The sequence below is a fragment of the Myotis lucifugus genome, unplaced genomic scaffold (genome assembly GCF_000147115.1).
Source record: "Myotis lucifugus unplaced genomic scaffold, Myoluc2.0 scaffold_18, whole genome shotgun sequence".
Classification (NCBI taxonomy): domain Eukaryota; kingdom Metazoa; phylum Chordata; class Mammalia; order Chiroptera; family Vespertilionidae; genus Myotis; species Myotis lucifugus.
The window spans coordinates 2,272,442-2,298,372 of NW_005871066.1; the positions used below are offsets into that span (position 1 = coordinate 2,272,442).

The following is a 25,931-nucleotide window of genomic DNA, read 5'->3' on the forward strand; positions in this document are numbered from 1 at the left end:
GGCTCTCTGCAGCAGAAAGAAAGGAGCCTCTCCTGGACGCCGTGCCTCCCTCCCAAGGGGTTCTATCCACAATAAGGTTCACCCTAATTGACAGGCCTCTGCACAGTGATCTCTCTGCACAACTCAGCAAGCACCAGCCAAGCAAATGCAATGAGTTACTTAAGAGCAACTCCAGGAAGTGCAACGCAAGTTTCAAAGTCACCACCACCAGCAGCAGCAACAATTCACAGACCTCAGGGCTCGTGGCAGGGCACTCCCTCTGCTCGGTCACACGGACCTCCCCTCCCTCCTCACAGCAGCTGCAGTGCTAAGGTGTGTCCGGATGGGTCCTGTTACATGATATCCTGACGTTATTTCTTACCCAGTTAGAGACTATCCGAGCGGGGCGTCTTTATTTCACATCTCTGGTACCAGATTCTTCTAGCACATCGGATACCCCCTGGGAGGGCGTTCACACGTGAAGGAGCAGCAAACCCATTTACCAAACACGCCATTCGACACCTCTAACGTCCCGCCCTGGAAGGGAAGCTCATCTCTCATTTCAATCCGGCTCCTCCTCTCCTTCCTCCCTCCTCTCGCTACCTCCACAAACACACTGAGTCCTACTAAGTGTCAGAAACGGTGCCGGGCGCCAGGGGGGCCAAGATGAACACAGCATGGTCCCGGCTCCCACAGGGCTCCCAGAGCCGGGACGCTGCCTGGGCCCAGGCCCGGGAGGCCCGTCGCCCTGACACCCTCCGGGTCCCCACGTGGACCAGCAGAGCCGGGAGACACGGGGCATGTCAGCCGGTGGCCTGGGCTTGGCCGGCGCGCTCTGAGAACAGCCCAGCTCCTGCACGGCACTGCAATGCCTTTGTGTGTGCTGGACTTTGAGAAGAGAGGCAAATCCCACAAAGCGGTGACTTACTTAGAAAAATGGCGACGGCAGGGCCAGTCCTGAAGTCAAGACGGGCATCGCTTAGAAAGACCTAGAAGGCGTGCAGTCACGGCTGCTAGACAAGCCACAGGAGGGAAGGCGCCGAGGGCAGAGGTCTTGCTCAGCGGGCGGCATCTGCCACCGTGAGGCCTACACAGAATGAGAAGTGGCGACGGGGAGCGTGCCAGGCAGGCCTGACCCCGACGGCAGGAGGAAACGCCGCAAGGCCGAAGACGCAGGAGACAAAGGGGGCTCCGGGGGGCAGGCTGAATGAACCTCACTGGCCCTGACCAGGCAGGCAGAGGTAGCCCTGTGAGTACTGCAAACACGTCTACAGGGTGACACGCCCCCTGCACCCACGCTCTCCGAGTCAGGGTCAATCTCTAGCTCCCTTGTCTGGCACTTTGAGTGTCACTGATTTACAAAGTGATGCATTTTAGAGGATGAGATTCGACAGTAATTGCACAAACAATGCAATGTGAAGCCGTCCAGTCACCGCACAGATAAAATACTAGTATGTAAGGGTATGTACCAGGCACAAGTGGGCGCTGGGGATTCAGTGGGAGCAAACCCAGCCTCAGCCAGGTGAGGGCGCTCCAGGAGGCGGAGGCGGGCGCTGTGAGCTTCTGCACCAAGCGGAGAGGATCCCTGGAAAGGGGCCTCAGCTGACAGGTACGGGGGTGCAGGCGCAGGGTGGGCAGGAGGAAGAGCAGGAGCTGTTCTCAGCAGCGGCTTGTGCAGCAGATGGAAAGGCTGGCTCCTCCTCTCCCTGCAGGCTCTGCATTGTCCACGTGGGAAAAGCACCCCAAAGAGAACCCGTTTCCGAATCAGGTCCTGCTCCTCCAGGCCCCAGTGCACTGGCCTCCAGGCTCCTGAGTCCCTGGCAGGCGCCCCAGCTCCCGGCTCCCAGGGAGAGCCTCTGTGTGGGACCAGGACAGCCCCTTCTGGAAATCTCTTCAAGCACAAACCACTGGCCAGAGGTGACAACCAGCGCTAACAGGAAACAGCAGAAGATGGTCAGACCCCATGTGGGAAGCGGCCAGTGGAAGTGAGCCTGGCTCCCGCTGGAGGCTGAGAACACTTTCCCACACCGCGCGCCCTGTCAGCAGCACACTCCTCACCTGGCACCACTTTTTAAAAAATATATCTTCACTGATTTCAGAGAGGGAGAGGGAGATAGAAATATCCATGATGAGAGAAAATCATTGCCGGCTGCCTCCTGCACGCCCCTACTGGGGATCGAGCCCACAACCTGGGCATGTGCCCTGCCCAGAATCAAACCCTCACCTCCTGGTTCATGAGCTGACGCTCAACCACTGAGCCACGCTGGCTTTCACTGACTCCTCTTTGGCTACTCCGGGGCTTTCCTGGGGGAGTGGAAGAAACCACCAGGTCAAATGAGCTTTTGCGTCTACTGCAGGGACAGTGTCGCCTCCTGCACGACCTCACCTGGTCGCAGGTGAAGACTGGGGCTGACCCCATCCGCTCTGCACCTCCACTTGCCCCTGGTCCTCCCATAGGAAGGTGCTCGGAGCCCTGGGGGATACGATCTTCCAGGGGTGACCTTGTCTTTTCTTCCTGTCTTCCCATTCCACTCACCAGGCTTCCTTCCAACATCCTAATCTTTTGCATTATGTAAAAATTCTTTATGAGCATCAAATCCTGGGAGAATGAAAGTAAGCAACACATGTTTTGTTTTGTTTGTTTTTATGCACGCTGACCAGCTATCAAGTCAATAATTAAGGGTTTGGGGTTGCATTTTATTTTTGCTCCCCGTATTTTTGTATTTTGGGATTCACAGGGGACTCCTGGTCAACTGTTTTTTCCCCTATAAATGTCCACAGGTTTAGGATTTGCCATCTAGTTGCTCTGTCTTTTTGCTCCCAATATTGTAATCGTGAACATTTTCAAACCTCCAGGAAAATGTAGAGAACGAGACAGGGAACAGCTCCCCACCTACCCCCCACATGCCACCATTGTTGGCATCTCACCCCATTTGCCATAACACACCCGGCCGCCTAGCCACTCGCCAGCCCAGCATCTTCTGGACGCGCTGCAAAGCAAGCTGCAGCCCCAAGACCCGGTTTCCGATGAGACTTCACACAAAGGCAGGCCTCAAAGCACTGCCTCTGATTTTTCAACTGAACCACATCCTGCAGATTCCCGACCCCATCGTGAAACCCGCCCTCAGCGCTACTTAAAACCTACCCTCCTGCCCCCCTAAATGCTTCTCCGCCAGGGCTTTCTCTCGGCGCCCCCTTAAGCTCTCACTTACCGAAGCCCCTCTAACCTGGATGGAATCACCAGTCTCCCCTCCTCCTGCTCCCCTCTCCTCCTCTCCTCCTCTCCCACCCTCTCATGTTTCCTAAGCCGGTCAAGCCGCCATTAAATGCATAGTCCTAAAGCTCAGCTTCACGTGTGATCCCGGAGACCTGGCCCTGCCTTGGCCCCTCCCGCCCATCACCCAACTTTCTATAACAATGAGAGCATCATAGAAGTCCAAGGGAGGCTCATTCCTGCTGCTCTCAGCTGCTCATGGCCACCATCTAAAGAACTTATTTATTTTCGTTTTCTGAGGAAGAGGAAGAGCGATTGATTGAACGTGCGAGACAAAAAGTCCCTGCTCTCAGGACAGACTGAAAATCAGACAGTTACCTCGCACGGTGCACGGCCCCCACTCCGTGCTCCAGCCCGAATTCCTCGTCTGGCTTTGGATGCCGACCTTTCACCTCTTGTGAGGCTGCCCTTCCTTTCCGGCCAGAAGAAATGCACCTCTGGGTTTTGTCAGAGGCGGCGGCCTCATTAACCAGCAGAAAGCAAACATTCACCCCGGCTTGTAATACAGAGCAGCAGTGAGGTTCTCTGGGCTGGGAGCTGTTTAAAGCCCCAAGCCAGAGGGCACATTTCACAGGAATCTCTCCTTTACGTTATTATAAGAAGGTCTTTACAGAGCACCCGCCACTGCGGAAAATTTAGAACACACACACACACACACACACACACACACAGAAATGAAAGAAACATTAGCACAATCTTGCTGCCTAGAAATACCATTAACATTTTGATATCTACCCTTTTACACTCTATAAAAATAAATATATCCGTTTTATAAAACTGAATTCATATTGTACATGCTCTATTATTTTTAACTGCCATTAAATTATAAATTGTTGTCATTATTGACACGATTCCATCTCATTAAGTATTTTTATGTAATTGAATGGAGATACATATGTAGATAAAAGCATCGCTATATGCTAGAATAATCTGTCGGACATTAGGGCTGTTTGAAATTTTTCACTGTTCTAATGATCACTTTAGTGCAGCGGTTCTCAACCTGTGGGTCGAGACCCTTTGGGGGCTGAACGACCCTTTCACAGGGGTCGCCTAAGACCATCGGAAAACACATATATAATTACATATTGCTTTTGTGATTAATCACTATGCTTTAATTATGTTCAATTTGTAACAATGAAAATACATCCTGCATATCAGATATTTACATGACGATTCATAACAGTAGCAAAATTACAGTTATGAAGTAGCAACGAAAATAATTTTATGGTTGGGGGTCACCACAACATGAGGAGCTGTATTAAAGGGTCGCAGCATTAGGAAGTTTGAGAACCGCTGCTTTAGTGGAAAACTCTGCATATACTACTTTTCGAATACCTTTAATTGTTTTAAACAATGAATTTCCAGGCGGCCTCGGCAATGTGCGTTTTGATGATTTTAAGGAACTTTTGCAAAATTGCTTTGTAGAAGTGGACTTCCACCAGCCGTTGTACACTATGACCGGCTCCCTTGCCCTGCACGCCCCCCTGCTGGGGATCGAGCTGCGTAATTTTTGTTAATCCTCCCTAACCCAAAGGGTGGAAAGGTATTATTATGCTGTTTAAATTTACATGTACTTGACCACTAGAGAAACTGGGCTTTTATTGGCCAATTTCAATCCTTTCATCAGAGCGGGTGAGTGGTGGGGAGGGAAGTGGCCTGGGGTGGGGCAGTCAGTGACCAACAGGACCTCAGCGACGTAGCTGATACTCTGCAACCACGCTACTCACTCCTCTCCTTCGTCCCGCCCCCCCCCTTTTTTGGTTAATCCTCATCAGAGGGTATGTTTTTCACTGATTTTTGGAGAGAGTGGAAGAAGGGAGGGACAGAGGGAGAGAGAGAGAGAGAAAGCGAGAGAGTGAGAAAGGCGGAGAGAGTAACATTGACGTGAGAGAGACACATCGATTGGTTGTCTCCCCCATGTGCCCCAGACGGGCCGGGGATCGAACCTGCAATCCAGGTACATGCCCTTGACCAGGAATCAAACCCTTTACCCTTCAGTGCGTGGGCTGCGCTCTAACCACCGAGAATACTGGCAGGGCCCTCTCCTTGGTTAATTGGATAGAATTCACTGGAAACACTGGATCAGTATGTATGGGAATTTTACATTATCGCACGGTCTTGATAAATAACAATTATCAATACTTTGCCCCAAAAAGTTTTGCGTAGGGGCCCGCCAGCTGGAAGAGGTATGATTAGAGGCTACTCACCGGAGAGAAAAATTAAAAACAACCAAGCGTGTCTGGAAGCTTTACCAGTTGGCTCAAATCATTTGGGGGCCCCAGAGCCAGAGCCGAGGTTTCCATCTTCCCTGTGGTCTGGGCAGCACAGGAAGGCTCACCTGCACAGGTACATGAACTGCAAGGAATCCCGGTCGATCGGCTGCGGGACTGCGGTCTGCAGGGAGGCCCAGCGGTTCTCCCCGAGGGCAGAAGGACCAGCATCAGGGCACAGTGCCGGCCCTGGGTCCCCAGGACAGGATGTCCAGATCCTCGACCAGACCTCTCCTGTGGCCCAGCCACCCACAGCCCAGGATCTGTTTTGCTCAGCAGCACAGAACAGACTGGAACACGGACCCGGGCGGCAAGGCCCCCGAGCACCGTGAGTATGGCTCTCAGAAGGTGAGTGAGGTCCCACTGCGGGACAAACGGGCACCGCTCTGTGCCCAGAGCCTGGCTATCTGGGCTTCCCCCCCTCAGGCTTCTGAGTCAGCTCCAGACATGGGGGACCTGGCTGGTCTCTGGATGTCTGTCTGTCCCTTGAATTCCCAGGGGGAGAAACCCTGGCCTCTGCAGTATGCACGCTGGCTGCTGTGTGCACATCGCGAGCTGCAGCTCGGGGCCAAGCCCCCAACAAGCAGCAGCAGCCGCTGCCGCCGCCACGCTTTGATCTCCAGGGCACCCAAGGGGCACGAGGGCTCGGTGACCCGGGCGGTGGCGGGTGGGCCGCGGCTGGTTTTTGTTAAGCGGCAGCATCTCGGTCTTCAAAGCCAGAGGTCCCCCGACGCCACTGCTATGAGTTCCAGCTGCTGTGTGCGAAACCTTACCCTCCGGCCTGCAAGCCAGGCCCCTCCGCTCCTTCCCCGGCTTCTCTTCAATTTAAGACACTGATTCAGTGCGACCCAGGAGGCCCCTGCCTTCCCAGTCCCCGCCCCCAGCCTCCCCAGCACAGGCTGCCTGGGAACCTCCTGTGCGGAGTCCAGCACAAGCTGCCTGGGACCCGGCAGAAACTGCTGGCCTGTAATTTGGGAGGTGCCCCTGCGAGACGGGACCTCTAACTCTGCCAGCCCAGCTCTCCCCGCTCAGGGCTCCAGGTGACAACTGCAAAGGCCCTTCGGGGAAGCAGGCAGGAGGCAAGGACGCGGCTGCCTGGGGCTCTCGTGTTCGTGTCCCACAACCATCTGCCTGTGTTTTGGACTGAGGACAGTGGCTCTGGTTGGGGGTCAGTGAGCATCACCTGGGTGGCCCACCCCTGAGCTTTCACCTGAGGCAAGGCTGCCACGGGCCTGAGAACTGGCATTTCCAGCACGTTCCCAGGACGGCAGAGGCGGCCAGCCTGGGAACCATACTCTGCGACCACCGACTGAGGGTATGACCACTAATGAAGGTGCCTCGTCCATGAAGACTGCCCCCCGGCCACCTTCGCGTGGGACACGTCGGGGAATTCCTCGAACAGACCTGCAGATCAGGGCTCGGTGGGGATGCAAGGTGACAGTACCACCTGCCTTTCCCAAACCGGACATCGATTCCTGCGGAAACTCTGTGCCAAAGGTCAAATGTCACCAACCGAGAGGCCTCAGCACAGCTGACCCCGAGCCACGCATCCATCTCCCTCTGACACGTCTGTGCCGCGCTCACGCATCCCTCCTGCTCAGCGGAGCTCCTCTCTCTCCAGGACCCGAGGCCAAGTCCGCTTTTAAAGACATCCTGTCCCTCTCCCCGGCCCGCTAACACTGCTCTCCACTGCTCTTCCCCGGGCCCATCTTTCCTGACCTCCAACCATTCACACTGGTGCTGGGGCCTGGCCGGTTTGGCTCCGTGGACAGAACGTTGGCCTGTGGATTGAGGGGTCCCGGGTTCGTTTCTGGTCAAGGGCACACACCTTGGTTACAGACTTTAGAGGCAACCAATCGATGTGTCTCTCTCACATCCACGTTTTTCTTTCTCTGTCTCTCCCTTCCACTCTCTCTAAAAATCGATGGAAACATATTCTCGGTGAGGATTCACACACACACACAAGTAAACTGGTGCTGGGCCTGCTGCCCCCTTGGGCTCTTCTCCTGAACCTCTAGATCAGTGGTTCTCAACCTTCTGGCCCTTTAAATACAGTTCCTCATGTTGTGACCCAACCATAAAATTATTTTCGTTGCTACTTCATAACTGTAATGTTGCTACTGTTATGAATCGTAATGTAAATATCTGATATGCAGGATGGTCTTAGGTGAGCGACCCCTGTGAAAGGGTCATTCGACCGCCAAAGGGGTCACGACCCACAGGTTGAGAACCGTTGCTCTAGATGGTGTCCCTCCTAAAATCCACATGTGGAAGTCCTAACCCCCCAGAACCTCCAAGTGTGACTGTAGTCGAGACCCCGTAATTAAGTTAAATGTAATTAAGTTAAAATAGGGCCTCTGGAGTGGCCCAACCCAATGAGGGGGCCTTGTAAGGGGCGATCAGGACACGGACGTGCCCAGGAGAAGACCATGTGAAGACACAGGGACAAGACGGCCTCCTGCAAGCCAAGGACGGAGGCCCCAGGACAAACCCACCCTGCAGACCCCTTGCTCTCAGACTCCCGGTCCCCAAACTGGGAGAAGATACACTTCTGTTGTTTGGCCGTCCTTTCCACGAACTGCAAATGGGGCTAAAACTCCTATTAGTCTTGATGATGGAAGGGAAGCCATGTGACCAGAGTTCAGACCGTCCGGGTCCTAACCAGCCCTTCCCCATGGCCACAGCCACCCCGAGTCCCAGAAGAGACACCCTAGGCCAGGGGCACGTTACCTCCTGGGCAGGCTCGGCCCACAAACCACACGGGGCCTCCGAGCATCCGCCCTGATCACGCAGCCCACACAACCCCCTGGCCTGCGGTTTTCGGTGGTGACTCAGCCTCCCCGGAAACCCAGTGGCAGGAAAGCATCAGAAATCCTCACTGAGCTGCCTGACAACCACCCCCAACAGGAGGAAAGAACCCCCCGCACCCCCACGCCCAGCATCCGGACAGACATCGCTGATCGATAATGGCATGCACATGCCCAGCTCAGAGTTGGCCTTAAAATCCCTCTTGGGCTCCGAGCAGCTCCGCTCCCAGGAAGGAACCAGAGCTGGCGATGAGGAGGAAACCCTCCTTGCTAGCCTGGACCTAGGGAGCAGCCCACATTTTTTTTGCAGAAGGAGATGGTTTAACAACTAAATGAGTTAGATTTCTAAGGGACAGCTCTACAGTAAAATGAGGAAGTGGCCTTGGTGTCAAACAGACGGGGATCAAAGCCAACGGACCTTGAGCGAGCTAGAGCAAACACTTAGGATGTGCCTCCCGGTTTTAACACTCATTACCTAATGCAATCCACACGGCCCCATGCAGCAGGTCCTGTCAGCACCCCACTCTACAGACGGGGACACTGAGGCACAGCGTGGCTGTCCAATCTGCCCATCCTATGCCTGGGCTTGGGTGCAGGAGCTCCAGCTCCGTGCCCTCACCTCTCAGGAGGGGTTCCCAAGCGCCGGGGTGTGTCTGGGTGCCTGGGGGGCTTGTGAAAACAGAGATGGCCGCTCTCCAGGTCCTCACGCTGGAGCTCCTGGGCGCGGCCTGAGAATCTGCACTTCTTTTTCCATTTTTGTTCCTCTTTACTTGAGGATATTTTTCCATTGATTTTTTTTTTTAAAGAGAGGGTGGAAGGGGTGAGGGGAGAGACACACAAAGAGAAACATCGATGTGAGAGAGACACATCGATTGGTTGCCTCCTGCATGTGCCCCAACAGGAGCCAGGGGTCGAGCCTGCAACCAAGAACTGTGCCCTGGACTGGAATCAAACCAGAGACCCTTCAGTCCATGGGGGGGCGCTCTATCCACTGAGCCACACCGACCAGGGCGAGCATCTGCGTTTCTAACACGCTCCCAGGTGCTGCTGCTGGTCCGGGGACCACACTTGGAGAACCGCTTCCCTAAGGAAGGAAAAACGCTTCGAGGATAAGCTCCCTCAGCCACGTGGGAAACACCCACCGAGGAACGTGCTTAACACTGGCCCTGGCACAGCGTAGGGGCCACAAGGGCCCGGCAGGTGGTCTGCCTGCCTGTTTCTAAAACTCTACCATGTCATCCCCTAGACTAGAGCCTGGGCAGCCGCTGCTGACCACTCAATTCCAGGGGAAGAGCACACCCCATGCCGGGGCCCAGCCTCAGAGCGTGAAACCCGCTGCTCCCATTCATTAGCGCAGGTAAAACCTCAGCGGAGCCAACACGCTTGGACGCCAAAGCTGAGGGCCTGAAATCTATCACCAGCCAAATGCCGAGAGCTACACACGCTGCATATGTGTTTCTAAATACTAACATCCGAATTCTGCAAACTCTGCTTGTTCTTTTAGAAGGGCTGCTAGGGCCCTCGCTGGTTTGGCTCAGTGGATAGAGTGTCGGCCCACAGACTGAAGGGTTCTGGGGTTCAATTCCGGTCAAGGGCATGTACCTCGGTGGCCCGCTCGATCCCCAGTCCCGCTCCAGGCGTGTGCAGGAGGCAACCAATCGGTGTTTCTCTCTGTCTCTCCCCCTCCCTTCCACTCTCTCTAAAAATCAATGGAAAAATATCCTCAGGTGAGGATTAACCAAAATAAAGACGTAAATAAAAATTAAAGGGCTGCTAGGAAGAGGGTAAGGGAGGGATACAGGCCCAGTCCACCTGGGGCACAATGCTTTCCCTGTCTGAGAACCTGTCAGTCTGGCGGGCCCTTCTGCCCCTGGCCAGGGTGAGCAAGCCCCATCCGCCCCCACGCAGCCACACAGGGAACCCCCTCGCTGCCACCCCAGCCCGGGGCCTCTCTGAACTGGAGTAACCCCGTCCCGCTGGCCCAGGCCCAGCCGACAGCGCATTCGGGTCACTAGGACTCACACTTTATAAAGAGGAACACGCTGATGAGATCAAAATGCAAACTGCTGAGCGCAGAGCAGGCTCGCCATTCCTGGAGGGCGTGTGGCGCTGCCTGTCCTGCCCAGCCGTGGCCCAGGGCCCTGTGTGGACAAGGGCGAGACGCTCCCTGTCCGGGTTCAAGTCCTGCATGGAGATTCCGGATGGGCGGCTGGAAACCCGGAAGGTGATTTCTCCCCCAGGTTCCCCAATACGACAACAGGGACACGCACACGGCACTTACAGCACAGCCGACGGAACTTTCCCGCAGAGACAACACAGGGCCGAACGCAGAACACTCTTATTTCAGATCTCAAAACGGAAACTGGAGTCGCAGGCCAGGGCCTGGAGCGGAGGTCACGGGTCACCCAGTGTCAGGGCAGGGCCCTCCCACACCGTCTCCCACAGACCTTGCCCGGGCCCTCGCTTTCCAGATGAAGAGCTGCTCTGGGCACAGCAACCCCAGCTGGGGACACTGAGACACTGCTCTCCATCTTGGGAGAGCAGCCTGCCTGTCGTCTGGGCCTGAATGCAGGGGTGGAGAGTGAGCTGCACGCAGACACTGACTCTCTGGCTGCTGAACCCCTGGAAGGGTTCAAGCAGGCGGCCTAACCTGGCTGGGCTGTGAAGTGGACAACCAGGTCCAGCGTTCTGACCCAACGCGTCCTGTTCAGAATGCATCTCCCCTTCACCCCGGTCATCTGCCTGGCAGAGGTCCCCTCATTCCGCGTCTTTCCACTCAGAGACCCCCCTGGGAGAGTCCCCTGACGCCGGGGCAGAGGAAGGCGTTCTCTTGTGTTTCTGCAGCCCCTGCTCATGCTACAGTCCTGACCACGTGGGCACGGGACTTGCTTTCTCCTTCGCTGGAATCTGAGCTCCAGGACCCGGCACCCAGCAGACCCTGGATTAACTTCTGCCGAAGGAACGGGACCTGCTGCCTCCCTCGCAGCTATAGGTGGGAAAAACAACACACTGAAAGTAGCCTGTCACGGAAAAGCCCTATGGGAGTGTGAAGAGCTACTATCGATAATTTATGAAGGTTGAAAGCTTTTTCTTTAATAGCAGAAGAATGCTCTAAAGACCCTACAGCAGTGGTTCTCAACCTTGGCTGCACATTAGAATCATCTGGGAATCTTTTTAAAATCCATTTCTGAAATCCCTGCCCTACAGGGATCCCAGGAGCCCAAACAGCATCCGGGCATCTTTCCCGGCTGACTCCACAAGGCGCCAGGGAGTCAGCTGCTGGAACTGCCCTCGCCTATACCACAGCCCTGGGCACGCCCGGTGACGGGGCGCTTGCACTGTGAGAGGTGCAAGCTGAGAGATGCTGTGAAGGGTGAAACCCGCCCTGGATTTCGAAGAATACCCAAAAAGAACGTAACACGTTTCATTAGTAATTTCTATATTGATGATGTGCATAAAATGGTGAATCTTAGTATTTTGGATCTATTGGGTTAAGTAAACGATATTAAAATGAGCCCCAGCTGGTTTGGCTCTGTGGCTAGAGCGTCAGCCTGTGGACTGAAAGGTCCCGGGTTCAATTCCGGTCAAAGGCACATGCCCAGGTTGCGGGCTCGATCCCCAGTGGGGAGCATGCAGGAGGCAACGATCCATGATTCTCTCTCATCAATGATGTTTCTCTCTCCCTCTCCCTTCCGCTCTGACATCAACAAACAGATATTTTTTAAAAATGAATGCCAAGGTCTGCTCATTTCTTGGGATCTGGTTTTTTTCTTTTTAAAAGTTAAATGTATTGGGGTGACATTGGTTAATGAGGTTATGTAAGTTTCAGGTGCACAGTTCTGTGACCCATCCTCTGCATATGGCATTGTGTGCTCGCCTCCCGGGGTCCAGTCATTTCCTGTCACCAGGTATTTGGTCCCCTTCCCCCTCTTCTTCCCTCTGGTAGCCACCGTACTGCTGTCTGTGTCTATGAGTGTGTTTTGTTCATTCATTTGTTGCTGTCTGTTTTCTATCCCACACATGAGTGAAATCATATGGTTCTTGACTTTTCCCATCTGACTTATTTTTGCTTAGCATGACATAGTCTTAAGATGCATCCGTGTTGTCGCAAATGGTGGTACTCCGTTCTTTCTTATGACTGAGCACGTTCCATTGTATATATTTAGCACATCTTCTTTATCCAGTCGCCCATCAAAGGACACTTGGGTTGTTTCCACGTCTTGGGATTCTTCCCGTGAAATCCTACTCCATTGTCTGTGACTCTGTCCAGGGATTTAGCCCGGTTCCCACCCACCCGCCTGGTGCCAGGAAACCCTCTGTGGGCGGGTGGAGGCGGCCGGCCGTCTTGGGAGAGCAGCCTGCCTGTCGTCTGGGCCTGAATGCACACAGGGCCAGCGTGTGAACGCGGGGCACCGTGGCCTCGATTCCGCCCTCCTGGCAACAGGAGCTCATTGTGCTGGCGGATTCCTGCCCTTATTTAGGTCAGTGGCCCCATTACCCCGGTGCCCGAGAGAGAGTGCCATGGGTTCTGTCTTTGCGGCTCTTTGCTACCCTGTCCCCTCTTTGCAGAAAACACCCCTTCGCGGAGGCACTGAAACTTTACACTTAGCCAGAGAGTCAGTGTCTGCGTGCAGCTCACTCCCCACCCCGACCGGGCGGCCTACGCACAGAGGGAATGTGTTCCCATTTTCAAAAGTTAGATACATAATTCAAAACCGACACCACCTCACGCGGGGTGGGAATCACATTCCCTGCTTCCCATCGGCAGTGCAGCTTTCCAGTTCCCACCGGAGACAAAGGCTGCCACCTGCCCCTCGCGCTGGGGCTGGGCCCGGCCCGAGGGCACGTGGGCGGTGAAAGGAGAAACCCTGTGCACATCCCCGCAGCTGGGCTCCCTGACAGCCCAGGACGTTGGTACCAGGTAAGCCAGTCTGCTGTCCCTCCTGTGCTGGGATGCAGCCTGCGATGGGTTAGGTTCCATGGCTCGAGTCCCGGCTGATTCACTCTGGGATCAGACGCAAACTCTGTAATTCAGTTTTCTGTGCTTCTCAGGATGGACACGAAATTATTCAGATTCATTTAAAGAAAAGAGAGAGAAGGAATACACACACCTACAGGTGAACATCATAAGTGCCCCGGAAATCAGAGACAAGAGAAGGTGTCAGCTACCCCGGAGAGGACAGAATTCCCTGCCCCTTCATCTGCTCGCGCCACCTCCCCCCGCTGCTCAGAAATGCCGAGGGCTGAGTTTCCCCTCAATTCACGTGTCACGAGGAGTTAGCTGCATCTGCGTGTGTGCTTTCTTCCTCTTTAAAAATAATCTGTGGTTTGTGTGTTTTTACACAATACAGATTAGCTGGCTGCTGAGGCGTCATTGCTCGTACACTGTCAGTCCCTGCGTTTAAAAATAAACATCACATCTGCAATGCAAAGCTTCTGCCCGCTTCTGGAGACGGGAAGGCAGTGCCCAGGCCCCGGGGCTGTGCAGAGCTGGCACAGGTGAGGCCTTCTAACCGCAGGATTGCGACACCTGGGAGAGTCCCGGTGCCCCCAGCCTGGTTCTCCCACAGCTGCCCGGGCATCCTTCTCCAGGGCACGGGGCAGGGGTCACGACAGCCTCAGGACCCCAAACCAGAAGAGGCTGTGCCCTCTGGCTACACACTGTCACCAGGAGAAGCTCCCCCCGACTAACAGAAAAGAGCAACCTTGCCCAGCAGGTGTGGCTCAGTGGTTGAGCATCGATTATGATCCAGGAGGTCCTGGTTCGATTCCCAGTCAGGGCACATGTCTGGGTTGCGGGCTTGATCTAGGGAGGGGGTGTTCGGGAGGTAGCCGATCAATGATTCTCTCTCATCACTGATGTTTCTCTCTCTCTCCCTCTCCCTTCCTCTCTGAAATCAATACAAATATATTAAAAAAAAAAAAAAGAGCAACCTTGAGTCAAACGGTGAAGACACAGAATGAAGCGTGGCCATTGGGATGGACAGGGCCTCGGGGTCTGGTTTCATCGAACGCCCAGGTCCCACCTCCTTGGATGGCTCCCACGGCCCAGGGAACTGGAGGCATCACTGACCATCCCCAGCTGAGAGTCCTCCCAAGTGTGGGCCGAAGGTCTCACTGTGGGAAGCGAGTGGCCGTCAGCCTCTCCGACGCCACCCTTGGTCTCGGCCATGACAGAGGACTCAGCAGGCCGGGGGCAGCTGCTTCCAAACTAGCCCAGTGCCCCGTCCCCATCTTTCTGTGCCGCACGCTCTCCCACCCTCTCCCACGCTCACCTATGCAGCTGTGCCAGAAAGGCTTTGCCCACAGCCAGGGGTTGGGGCGGGGGGGGGGGAACCTCGATTTCAGTTCTGAAGTAATGCCATCCCAGTAGCTGAGCCCGGGCCCAGGTCCTGGTCCTCTCCACTCATCCTGCGGGTCCCGGCACGGGCTTAATGTTAGGACCCCTCCCCGAGCGGCCCCAGCTGGCCACGGGCACTTCATTACCAACACCCATCTGGTCCTTCCAGCCTCGCCCGAGGTTAGACCTCCTGGTCAAGTTTCTGAGTCAAAGCGAATGGGGAACCTGTTTCAAGTTCAAACCCTCCGAGCGTTTTTCTGGGGAAGAGGTCAATGACCGGCAGTGACTTCGGGGAGGAGGCTGGCAGGACACCAGAATGAGGAAGCCGGCCTCTGGGTGTGGTGGGTGGAAGTCTCGCTCAGCCAGCAGGTCCAGCGCCAGAAGGCGGAGGCCAGGAAGGATATGTGGTGACGTGGGGGTGGGCTTCTCCTCTCTAAAAATAACCCGATGATGGAGCGCCCAGCTTCACCCCCCCCCCATGCTCTCAGACCCCCCCTCCCCCCATGCTCTCAGAGCGGTTGCTTCACGTCTGGGCCGGGATCAGGGCTAGTCTGTGTGCCAGGCTCCCTGCAGGTATCAGACCGGAGAAGCAAACTGAACCCTCAGGCACGGGGAAGCAGGTGGAAGGCGCCCTACGTTCTCACAAGTCCACGCAGGCCAACCCGGGGGCTGGGTCCTGCTCCCAGGTCCCCCCACGTGGGGCTGGGGCTGAAGAATGAATGAGACACACGGCCTTTGGAAAGCCAAGCAGCAACCATTGCTTGGTCAGGCGCACACTGATTCTTGTCTCATGGCGTCACGGGACTTGAGGGTGGAGAGAGATCCGGGCCAAGCCATGAGTCGCTGAGCTGGACACAGAGGGTGGTGCTGGCTGCACGTTTTCCATCCGCCCCAGGAGCCCTGCCTGCATTTCTCACCTGCATCTCACCCACGTCCGAGAGGCTCCTGTTCCTTCCTTAGTTTATAAGTGGGGAAACTGAGGCACAGGGAGCTGATGTGGATCCTGACAGCGAGGGACAGGGCGCAGGATTTGAACCAAGTCCACTTGAGGACCTCTGCTCCGAGCCTCAGTGAGTTAAACAGCCTCAGGAAGAAAGGTGAGCCATTCATTCCCGGAAGCCCGGCCTCGCCGTCAGCTGGGGTAGCAGGAGGGCGAGCACCTTCTTCTCTCCCCGAAGCGCTGAGCCCACTGGAGCCCCGCCCACCGCAGGGACCAAACAAACACCGACCACAGCAAGATCCTCATGTTCCAAAGCAGATAACACAGCCAGGAACTTCAAAAACATTGAGCAAAACCAGTGTCCGCTGATGACATAGAGAAGTGAGGCCATGGTCACTGCACATTCAACAACACCAGCATTGGGATTTCAAGACCAAAGGAACCATTCACTGATGTTTTTCAAGGACTTGGCATTAAAAAAAAATCCCTACTTTTCAACCAGACAAGCGTTCCATCCTTCAGAATTCAGATTCTCTCACTTTGAAATTCCACAGGCGGGGAGGGCCGATCAGTACATAGATTTTTGAGGACCACACAGTGCCAGGCACTGGGCTAGGCCCCTCCCCCTCAGCCCCTGGCTGTCTCTGCTGCATCTCACGTCCCTTGGGGACTGATAGGATGGAAACGGTCTGACACCTACGCACATCAACCCCAGAGGCGGGAGGGGGGCGGCGTACCGCCACGGCACCGGTTACCATATCAGCCAGCCCAGGGTTCCCACACCATCTGTCCACCTGAGGCCACTGAATGACACTCCGTCTGCCACGCATTCAACGGAAAGTTTCTAAACGCAGAAATCAGCACTTGCTAACAAGTTGTTATAAAGCATTTCCAAATATGAAATTATAGAAACCCCCAACAACATGGAACATGCATAATAAAACATCAGAAGTAATCAATGAGCCTCCTAGGCATTCATCTCCTCATTTTCCAAACATATTTAAAAATAAATATGTGTAATTAGCCAGTTACATATTTCAGAGCTTGGTGTGCGTGTGTGTGTGTGTGTGTGTGTGTGTGTGTTTAGTGCAAACCACTCATTTCAGCCAAGGAAAAATACAGCCTTAACTCTCACCACCAGTTGACTGCAGATCTCACCTGAGGGAGGGAAGGGCCCGGTTGAAGTTTTGCCTTTTATTTATTTATTTTTTTTAAAAAAATATGTTTTTATTAATTTTAGACAGAGAAGAAGGGAGAGGGAGAGAGAGAGGCAGAAACATCGATGAGAGAGAAACATCGATCCACTGCCTCCTGCATGCCCCCTACTGGGAATAGAGCCCACAATCGTGGGTGTGTCCTGACCGGGAATTGAACCAATGGCCTCTTGGTGGATGTGATGACGCTCAATCCATTGAGCCGCACCGCCTGGGCATGTTTTGGTTTTTATTGACGCTTATCACTGGCCACAGCCTGTGGCATCACCAGGCGCTCCCTCCCTCCCACAGGACTGGAGGACAGCTGCCCAGCCTCCCCATCTCAGCTGCAGTCACAATGCTGCCAGCTGCAATGTCCTACCTGTCAACAGCGTTAGGGGAATCGAAGGCCATTACCACTACCCGTGGGCCAGTGATGGTGAACCTTTTGAGCTCGGCGTGTCAGCATTTTGAAAAGCCCTAACTTAACTCTGGTGCCGTGTCACATATAGAAATTTTTTTATATTTGCAACCATAGTAAAACAAAGACTTATATTTTTGATACTTATTTTATATATTTAAATGCCATTTAACAAAGAAAAATCAACCAAAAAAATGAGTTCGCGTGTCAGAGGTTCGCCATCACTGCCCTAGGCTGACCCCAACGCTGTGCCGGCAGGTGCCAGACACACGGAAGGACCGATAAGATGACACCCTTATGACTGACGTGGGGAGAACAGAAAATGCCTCATCCTGCTCACTCCCGGCCTCATCATCCAACACAATCGTTATTGCCCAAATGATTATCAAGAAGCTCTCCGCATCCTGTAGTAAAAATAACAGGGCTTATTTAGAAAACGGAGAGACAGACCATACGAAACGGATGCAAATTTGTACCCAGCGGATTAACAAAGCAAGTAACAATTACAATTTTAAAAACGACCCGCACAGTTAAGAGCGAGTTAAATTACTAACAAGCGGAGAAATAGGACTGGCAGATAGATATTTATATGCTTGTCTTCACAGCAGCATTATTTGCAACCGCCAAATGGCGGGAAACCACGTGCCTACAGGCAGATGGACGGGGAACAAAATATGGTGCATTGTTCAGCCTTAAACAGGAAGGGACCGTGAACACAGGCCACAACATGGGTGAGCCCGAGGCTATGATGTGAAGTGAGACAGCCAGTCTCAAAGGCCAAAGGCTGTATAATCCCGCTTACATGAGGGTCTTGTAGTCACACCACAGAGACAGGTGTGTTGCCAGGAGCTGGGGGGAGAGGGGGGGGTGGGAGTTCGTGTTTAATGGGGATGGAGTCTCAATTGGGGAAGATGAATGAACTTCTAGAGATGCCGGGTGGTGATGGTTGCACAGCAATGTAAATTTTTTTTGCATTTTTTTTTAACTAATTAGTTTTCTTTCTCTTTTTAAAATATATTTTTATTGGTTTCAGAGAGGAAGGGAGAGGGAGAGAGAGATAGAAATATCAATGATGAGAGAGAATCATTGATCGGTTGCCTCCTACACACCCACACTGGGGATTGAGCCGAAACCTGGGCATGTGCCCTGACCGGGAATCGAACCGTGACCTCCTGGTTCATAGGTTGATGCTCAACCACTGAGCCATGCTGGCTGGGCCAATGTAAATGTTCCTAATGCCAACGAACTATATACTCAAAAGTGGTTAAAATGTTAAGTTTTATGTTATGTATGTTACACCACAATTTTAATTTTTTTTTTCTCAAAATATGGAACGCTTCACGGATTTGCGTGTCATCCTTGCGCAGGGGCCATGCTAATCTTCTCTGTATCGTTCCAATTTTAGTATATGTGCTGCTGAAGCGAGCAATAATTTTTTTTTTAAAGAAAGAAGACTTCACTGAAAATTCTAAAACCTAGGGTGGCCTGACTGAGGAGGCGGTGTGGAGGGAGGGGTCAGGCTGGTGGCCTGCAGTGACAGAGCTGAGAAGCGTGCAAAACCGCCTCCGAAACAGAGCACGAAGCAAACGCACCAGGAACAAGGGGAGCAGGCCTGTGCTCAGCTATGGCTGGCAGAGTCCGGCTGGATGGGTGCACCACGGCCAAGATGAATATGCGGCAACCACGGACTTCACGGTGTACAGCAGCCGCCCACAGGGACAGTCACCACAGCCTCCGACCGACCCCGTGCGACTCACGTGTTGAGGCAAAAACAGTTTGGTGCTCAGCGTTTCCAATAATAGTTCCTGAGACGACTGAAAGAATGATTTGCTTAACTAAATTTTAAACAATCCAAATTTTGCATATACCCCAGCGACGGCGATGACCCTGCCTATCCCTCCACCCACACAAATGCACACCCATGCATCCTTAACTGCACATGTATTTTGAGTGACTTTTTAAAAAAATATATATTTTATTGATTTTTTACAGAGAGGAAGGGAGAGGGATAGAGAGTTAGAAACATCGATGAAAGAGAAACATTGATCAGCTGCCTCTTGCACACCTCCTACTGGGGATGTGCCGGCAACCAAGGTACATGCCCTTGACTGGAATCAAACCCGGAACCCTTCAGTCTGCAGGCCAACACTCTATCCACTGAGCCAAACGGGTTAGGGCTATTTTGAGTGACTTTTAACTGCTTGCCTCAAATCATTCTCTTTCCCTTAGACCCATGGTTGGCAAACTGCAGCTCGCGAGCCACATGCGGCTCTTTGGCCCCTTGAGTGTGGCTCTTCCTAAGCCTTAGGAGTACCCTAATTAAGTTAATAACAATGTACCTACCTATATAGTTTAAGTTTAAAAAATTTGGCTCTCAAAAGAAATTTCAATCGTTGCACTGTTGATATTTGGCTCTGTTGACTAATGAGTTTGCCAACCACTGATCTAGATGAGTGTCAACTGGGCTGACTGGGCACTTCAAGTCTCTGCCACGTATCTGTTCCATGCCAGTAGCTACCTCAGGAATGTCCTCACGGAGATGACAGAAACACAAGAAAGAGCAAGGCCTCTCGAGTTGTAGACTTAGAAGCACCATACTTGCTTTTTGGAGAGGGAGGAGGAAGAGGGCGAAAGGAGGAGCTGACCCCACTTGGGATAAACTTTCCGGGTCAGGGGTGCCAGCCTGCCTCAGAGCCCTTCTCTCCCCCCCCCCGCCCCCCCCGGCCGGCCCAGTCACCCTCCCCAAGAGGCCCGAGGAGGGGAAGAGATCTAAAAGACGGAGACCATGCTCTTGGTCTCCTACAAATGCCTGAAAGACCCCAATCCACCAAGCAAAATATAACCTCCTGGAAGGAAGAAGCAGCAAGTGCACTTCAAATACCGGTGCTTTTAACACCCAGTTCTACTTGTTCCAACCTTCAAGGGTGCCTTTCGCCAGCTGCTACAGGGATATTCTGTGCCAAGGTAAAGGCTTCTATGAGCTTAAAAGAAACTTGATCTAGAACACAGGATCCCTGCAAAGCCTAACGACATACCGCACAAACAAGTAGCCACCAACACAAAGGGCTGCTTAGGGACCATGGGCAGGTGCAGAGGCACTGCTTCCCTTCCCCCAGGAGCCATCCCAGCTCAGGATTCTCCCGTCTTCCCGGTGCCCGCAGGAACGGTTAAGGGCAGCATCCTTCCAGGGTGGCAATGCGATGGGCCACAGACCACGGGAGTGAGGGCCAGGATCTGAGAACCCACACGCTCCCCAGTCACTGCTACATCGTGTCTGGCACAGGGATGCTTGATGCCAGTTGGATCAATAAAATAAAAATGCATCCATCAGACACCCGAAGCAGGCCCGTCTACTTCTAATCCTTTCCCAGGAGAAAGTTTTGCCCGTGTGCATCAAGAGACACATACTCGGATGTTTGCAACAGTCCTATTTGTGACGACAAAAACTGGAAACCATCTAGATGTCCCTCGGCAGCAGAATGGATAAGTGAATCATGGTATGCTCATACAATCGAGGGGCGCAGCATTGAAACTGAACACATGATAGCTACATGCACCAGCACGGACAAACCTGGGGAGCATGAGGCTGAGCAGAACTGGGCTCTGAGTGTGCGCCGGCATTAGCGAGGACCCAGGCACTTACACGCGGGCTCCTGAAATTCGTGGCCACCGGGGCTGCCGTGAGAGCCACCGGGTGTGTGTGTCCCAACTGTGTCTACTAAAGTGCCTCCTGCCGACCAGCCCAGCCTGCGCGCTACCGCTACGGGTATAGTCACGGAACCCCAGGATTCCAGGGGAGCGCAGGGGCGCCTGGCCCTGGCTTCCAGGAGGGGATCCTCCGGACGCTTCCCCTCCACTGTCCCCAGATGGGAAGCCAGAGAGGGGCGGCAGGAGGAAGGGAAGAGCTGTTGCTCCGGCACCTGTGCCCTCTCCTGTCCACCCCAGTGGGGCCAAGTAGAAGGTTCCCTGGAGTGAGGCACCTGGCTCCCTCCAGGTGCTGCACAGCTGCTCGGGGCACCTGTCCTGCCAGCTATCTCATTCCCTTCCTAGGAGCTGAGCTCTGTGGGCAAGAGGCTTCCCCATTGCTCCACAGGCCCACCACCGGGGCCTCACTCAGACTCGGAGCTGCTCACTGCGCCAGGAGGAGCAGGTCTCAGAACCACCGGGAGTGCTCTGGGGCCCCACCCAGGCCCCTCAGAACCGCCTGGAGGCTCCGGGGCCCCACCCAGGCCCCTCAGAACCGCCTGGAGGCTCCGGGGCCCCACCCAGGCCCCTCAGAACCGCCTGGAGGCTCCGGGGCCCCACCCAGGCCCCTCAGAACCGCCTGGAGGCTCCGGGGCCCCACCCAGGCCCCTCAGAACTGCCTGGAGGCTCCGTGGCCCCACCCAGGCCCCTCAGAACTGCCTGGAGCGCTCTGGGGCCCCACCCAGGCCCCTCAGAACCGCCTGGAGCGCTCCGGGGCCCCACCCAGGCCCCTCAGAACCACCTGGAATGCTCTAGGGCCCCACCCTGGCCCCTCAGAAGTGTGTGTGTGTGTGTGTGTGTGTGTGTACTGTATAAGTCTGAGTGTACTGTGCAAGTGTGTGCGTGTGCTGTGTAAGTGTGTGTGTGTACTGTGCGAGTGTGTGTGAGTGTGTGAGGGTGTGACTCTGGCCCTACCCTCCCGCCTCCACCTCTGTGTACTGTGCACACACTAGAGTCCCACCTACAATTTCCTTCGAGGAAAAGCTTCTACTGATGTTCCAAGTCTGCAGCACAGATAGGTTCTATGCAGTCATCATGTTCCTGATTTTTAAAAAATGCACTATCACCTCAACCGGAGGGCGCTGTCCGTGCTTTGGAGCATGTAGCCCATATACACATACATACCTATAAAACGTATTGATAAATTATGTGGATGTACTAATGTAATATCATACACAGTACAAAATACAGCTAAAATAAAATTGCTAAAGGGATGAGATAATATTCACAGAGTCTGGGGACTCACCAACCCCTGGCCCAGCAGTGGTGGGGGAGGGGAAGGCCGATTACCAGGGCGCATGGAACCCCTCAGATTCACACTGGAACATGGCTTTACTTAAATATGTTTTTAAAAACATGTGTGAATAAGGTTGGTCGGCAGATTGACAGATGGGTAACGGGTAACCCTTTGACCCTGCGCAGGGAAAGCCTTCCCAGCTCCAGGGCTGTAGGATCAGAGGCTGGGGGGAGGAAGGGTGCCCCCGTGGGAACGTGCCACCCCAGAATGCCAAGGCCATGACCTCCTCTCTGCTTTAGGTCAGACCTCTGGACGACAACACAGAGCTTCCTGTTGGATAAAGACCCAAGGAGAGGCAGGGTGCAGGCCGAAGGCTCTTTGAGGTGAACACAATGCGCTCTGGGATCAAGCTGGTTCCCTGGGCGATTAAACAGAGGCCAGTCAGCACTCAGAGGCCCAGTGGGTCTGCAGGGGCCGCTGACAGGCACTGCTGGGGCTGCGACCAGCACGGAGCAGGAGGCCACGCTCCACCCGAGGGCTCGTGCTGGAGGCAGGAGGAATTACGGCGATGGCAATTCAGAGGGACTGTGGGGGACACCAAATTGAGGGCCTCACAGGGGCACCTGCCCCAGGTATCACTGGACACTGGCATCTACAGGAGGAGGAGAAGGGAAGGGGGCTGTCAGGAGGAGCCCAGAGGGGAGCTGGGAGGATCCCCACTGGAAGGAGCATCGAGTATTGAGGGCTGGGCGGTGGCCGGAGAGCTTCAGATGGGGAGCAAAGGAGGCCCCAGTGTATGTGTGTGACTGTGTGTGAGAGTGTGAGTGTGTGTGTGAGTGTTTTTTGTGAGAATGTAAGTGAGGGTGTGTGAGTGCATGAGAGATTGTGAGTATGTGTATGAATGTGAGAGATAGTGAGTGTGTAAGTGTGTGAGTGTGTGTGTGAGTGAATGTGTGTGAGTGTATATGTGTGAATGTGAGAGTGTGTGAGTGTGGGGGGGGTGTGGGTAACGGGGGCTCTCTGTTTGAACAGGATGGTCTGGATTCCATCTAAAGCGCTACAGGGAACCACCTGTAAGCAGCATTTTCAGAACATTAGGTGTTTTTTAAAAAATATATATTTTATTGATTTTTTTTTTATAGAGAGGAAGGGAGAGGAATAGAGAGTTAGAAACATCGATGAGAGAGAAACATCGATCAGTTGCCTCCTGCACACCCCTGTGGACGAAAGGGGCCACATGCTGACCTGATAGGCTCAGGGGAGGCCTGCATGGCGGTCTTGCAGACTCAGAGACCTAAAGTAACCACAAAGGATGGTCTGAAATTGAACTTTAAAGCAGTGATGGTGGGCAGTTACGTCCTAGGCCAGTATCTTCACTGACAAGGTCAACCTTTACCTTAACTGAGCCTATCTGTCTTTTTGCATCTACGATAACATACCCTTGAAATGTCTGGGTAACTTGTAACTTCCCTTTTTCTGGAGCCCCTGGGGCACAACCAAATGTGCTGGGCACCAGGACAGAGACCACAAATTCCTTCACTATCATGTTAATTGAATTTCATGTAATTCACCTATGTCCCTCCTTTGATTGCAATGCATAAATACAAATGTAACCCCGCCATTCTCTGGAGCATTATCTCAATTCATATGTTGACAGTTTGGCTCAAATAAACTCACAAAATTCTTTACAGGTTTCAATGGTTTTTACGTTAACACCCCCCACTGGGGATGTGCCTGCAACCAAGATACATGCCCTTGACCGGAATTGAACCTGGGACCCTGCAGTCCACAGGCCCACGCTCTATCCACTGAGCCAAACCGGTTAGGGCAGAACATTAGGTTTTTCTTTTAGGAAAATAAACTGCAGACTATGAGATTTGGGGAATGGCCCCTCATAGTCCCGGATTGCAATAAATGTGACTCTTTAATTCGACTTCTTGAGGCGTCCTTCTGTGATTCGCGGGGTACATTACAACATTTGGAGGATCCCCAGCGAGATGCAGACCCTTAGGGGTGCTGTTTCGGATGCAAAGGGAGGCCGAACCTCCCCTGAGCCGTTTGTGGAGACTGAGGGGTCTCTCTAGGGGGTGTGCACCCTGAGAAGTTCCAGGGCCCGGGAGAACTCCCCTTCGGATCCAGCGAATGGGCAGGGGACGTTGGCCGGTCCCTAAAAAATTCATCGGAGTCACCTGAAAAACCTCTAGAGTCCTTGCAGGCTCTGCAGTATACCCAGAGAGCCACCCATAAGCTTGTTCAAGACGCCCTGCCAGTGCCACCTCGGACCCTGTACATCCTTTCCAGCCTGGGGACTCGGTGTGGGTAAAGAAGTACATGACCCAAGGACTCACCCCAACTTGGAAAGGACTATACACTGTTACCCTGCTGATGACATCCAGACCTGGCTACACCACTCCCAGCTCCTGCACCAGAAAACGGCCTTGATCCCGGCAGCCAGCGGCCTCACCAGTGAGATCCCTAGCCTGAGGCTCCATGCAGGCCAGGAGGAGACGCCGACAGGAGGGGAACTAGACTTCAGTGAGGACAGTACTGATGGGGACCGTGGCACTAGGGGCCTTGGTAACTGTAAGAACATTTTTACTAGCCAGTGAGAAAGTCCAGGGCCAAGTGGGGCTAGATGCACTAGGGGACAGGAGAGCAGGAACAGAACAGGGAATGCCCCTAAAAGAAGTGGGGTGAGTAAATGAAAATTAAATGTGCCAAGCTGGCAGTTTAGAAAAATTAATTCAGTCAAACTACTTGTAGTTAGGGGGCAGTACAATCCCCTAACTAGTAAAGATGAGTCCATGATTTGACTCATGTACATAAAACCAGTGGGGAATGAAGTATGGTAGCAACCATCTCAGGTAGAAACTGTAGTTTAACTCTAACCCTGTTTTTTGGCTTAACAATAGAAAAGTTATTTTGATTTTCTGAATTATATAAATCATCCCATTCAATGAAATACCCTATTGATTGTAATGTGAAATCCCATTTGTAGTGGCCATACTGGTCTTAGAAAGCACATTTTCCTTTACCTGGGAAGGACAGCACAGTTATCCCAAGGTCAGAGGGCTCTAGACCCCAAACTGTAATTTAGATAACATGCCTAAGTTTAACCCAGGTTACCCAAGGGCTCTAGAAAACGTGCTGTGAACTGCTTTTTTGCGAACCAGGTTCCTCATTCCAAACCCTGGGATGTAATCAATACCTTTGTGATTTTTGCCTATATAACCCTGGACCTGCGACCATCTTGTTACTATGAGATTTGGGGAATGGCCCCTCATAGTCCCAGATTGCAATAAATGTGACTCTTTAATTCGAAAAAAAAAGAAAGAAAAGAAAAATAAACTGCAGCGTGGAGAGGCAGGGCCTGGGCCAGAGAGAGGCCAAGGCTAAGACAGAGAAGAAAATGACAATAACCAAGAATATGATGACGATGATGGTGGTGGTGACCACGAGACAAGGAACCAGGGCTGTTGTCAGTGCTTTACACTTAATTCAGTCCCTGGTCCCAACAACCTGTGCAGGCGCACGAGGCACGGGGAGTCTAAATGATTCCCCGGAGGTCAGACACTTGTTGAAAGAACGAATGAAAGAAAGAGACATAAAAACTACTGAGACGTCCAATGAGACCCCATCCAAAGCGCAGAGCAACAACCGAAGCTGATGGCTCCGGTGAGGTAAGGCTCACACACCATAAACGCCGCCCCTGGCGCGTGCACAGTT

General features: G+C 53.4%; 1 protein-coding gene and 1 non-coding gene across 2 annotated transcripts in view; both read right to left on the bottom strand.

Moving 5' to 3' along the window:
• EEPD1 (endonuclease/exonuclease/phosphatase family domain containing 1) overlaps positions 1 to 25,931 on the bottom strand; it is a 70,192-nt gene that overhangs the window by 27,434 nt on the left and 16,827 nt on the right. The gene's annotated exons all lie outside the window — the stretch shown is intronic.
• Positions 18,547 to 18,653, bottom strand: LOC111825238. The gene has a single exon (XR_002828398.1). It is a non-coding gene; the product is annotated as a U6 spliceosomal RNA (small nuclear RNA).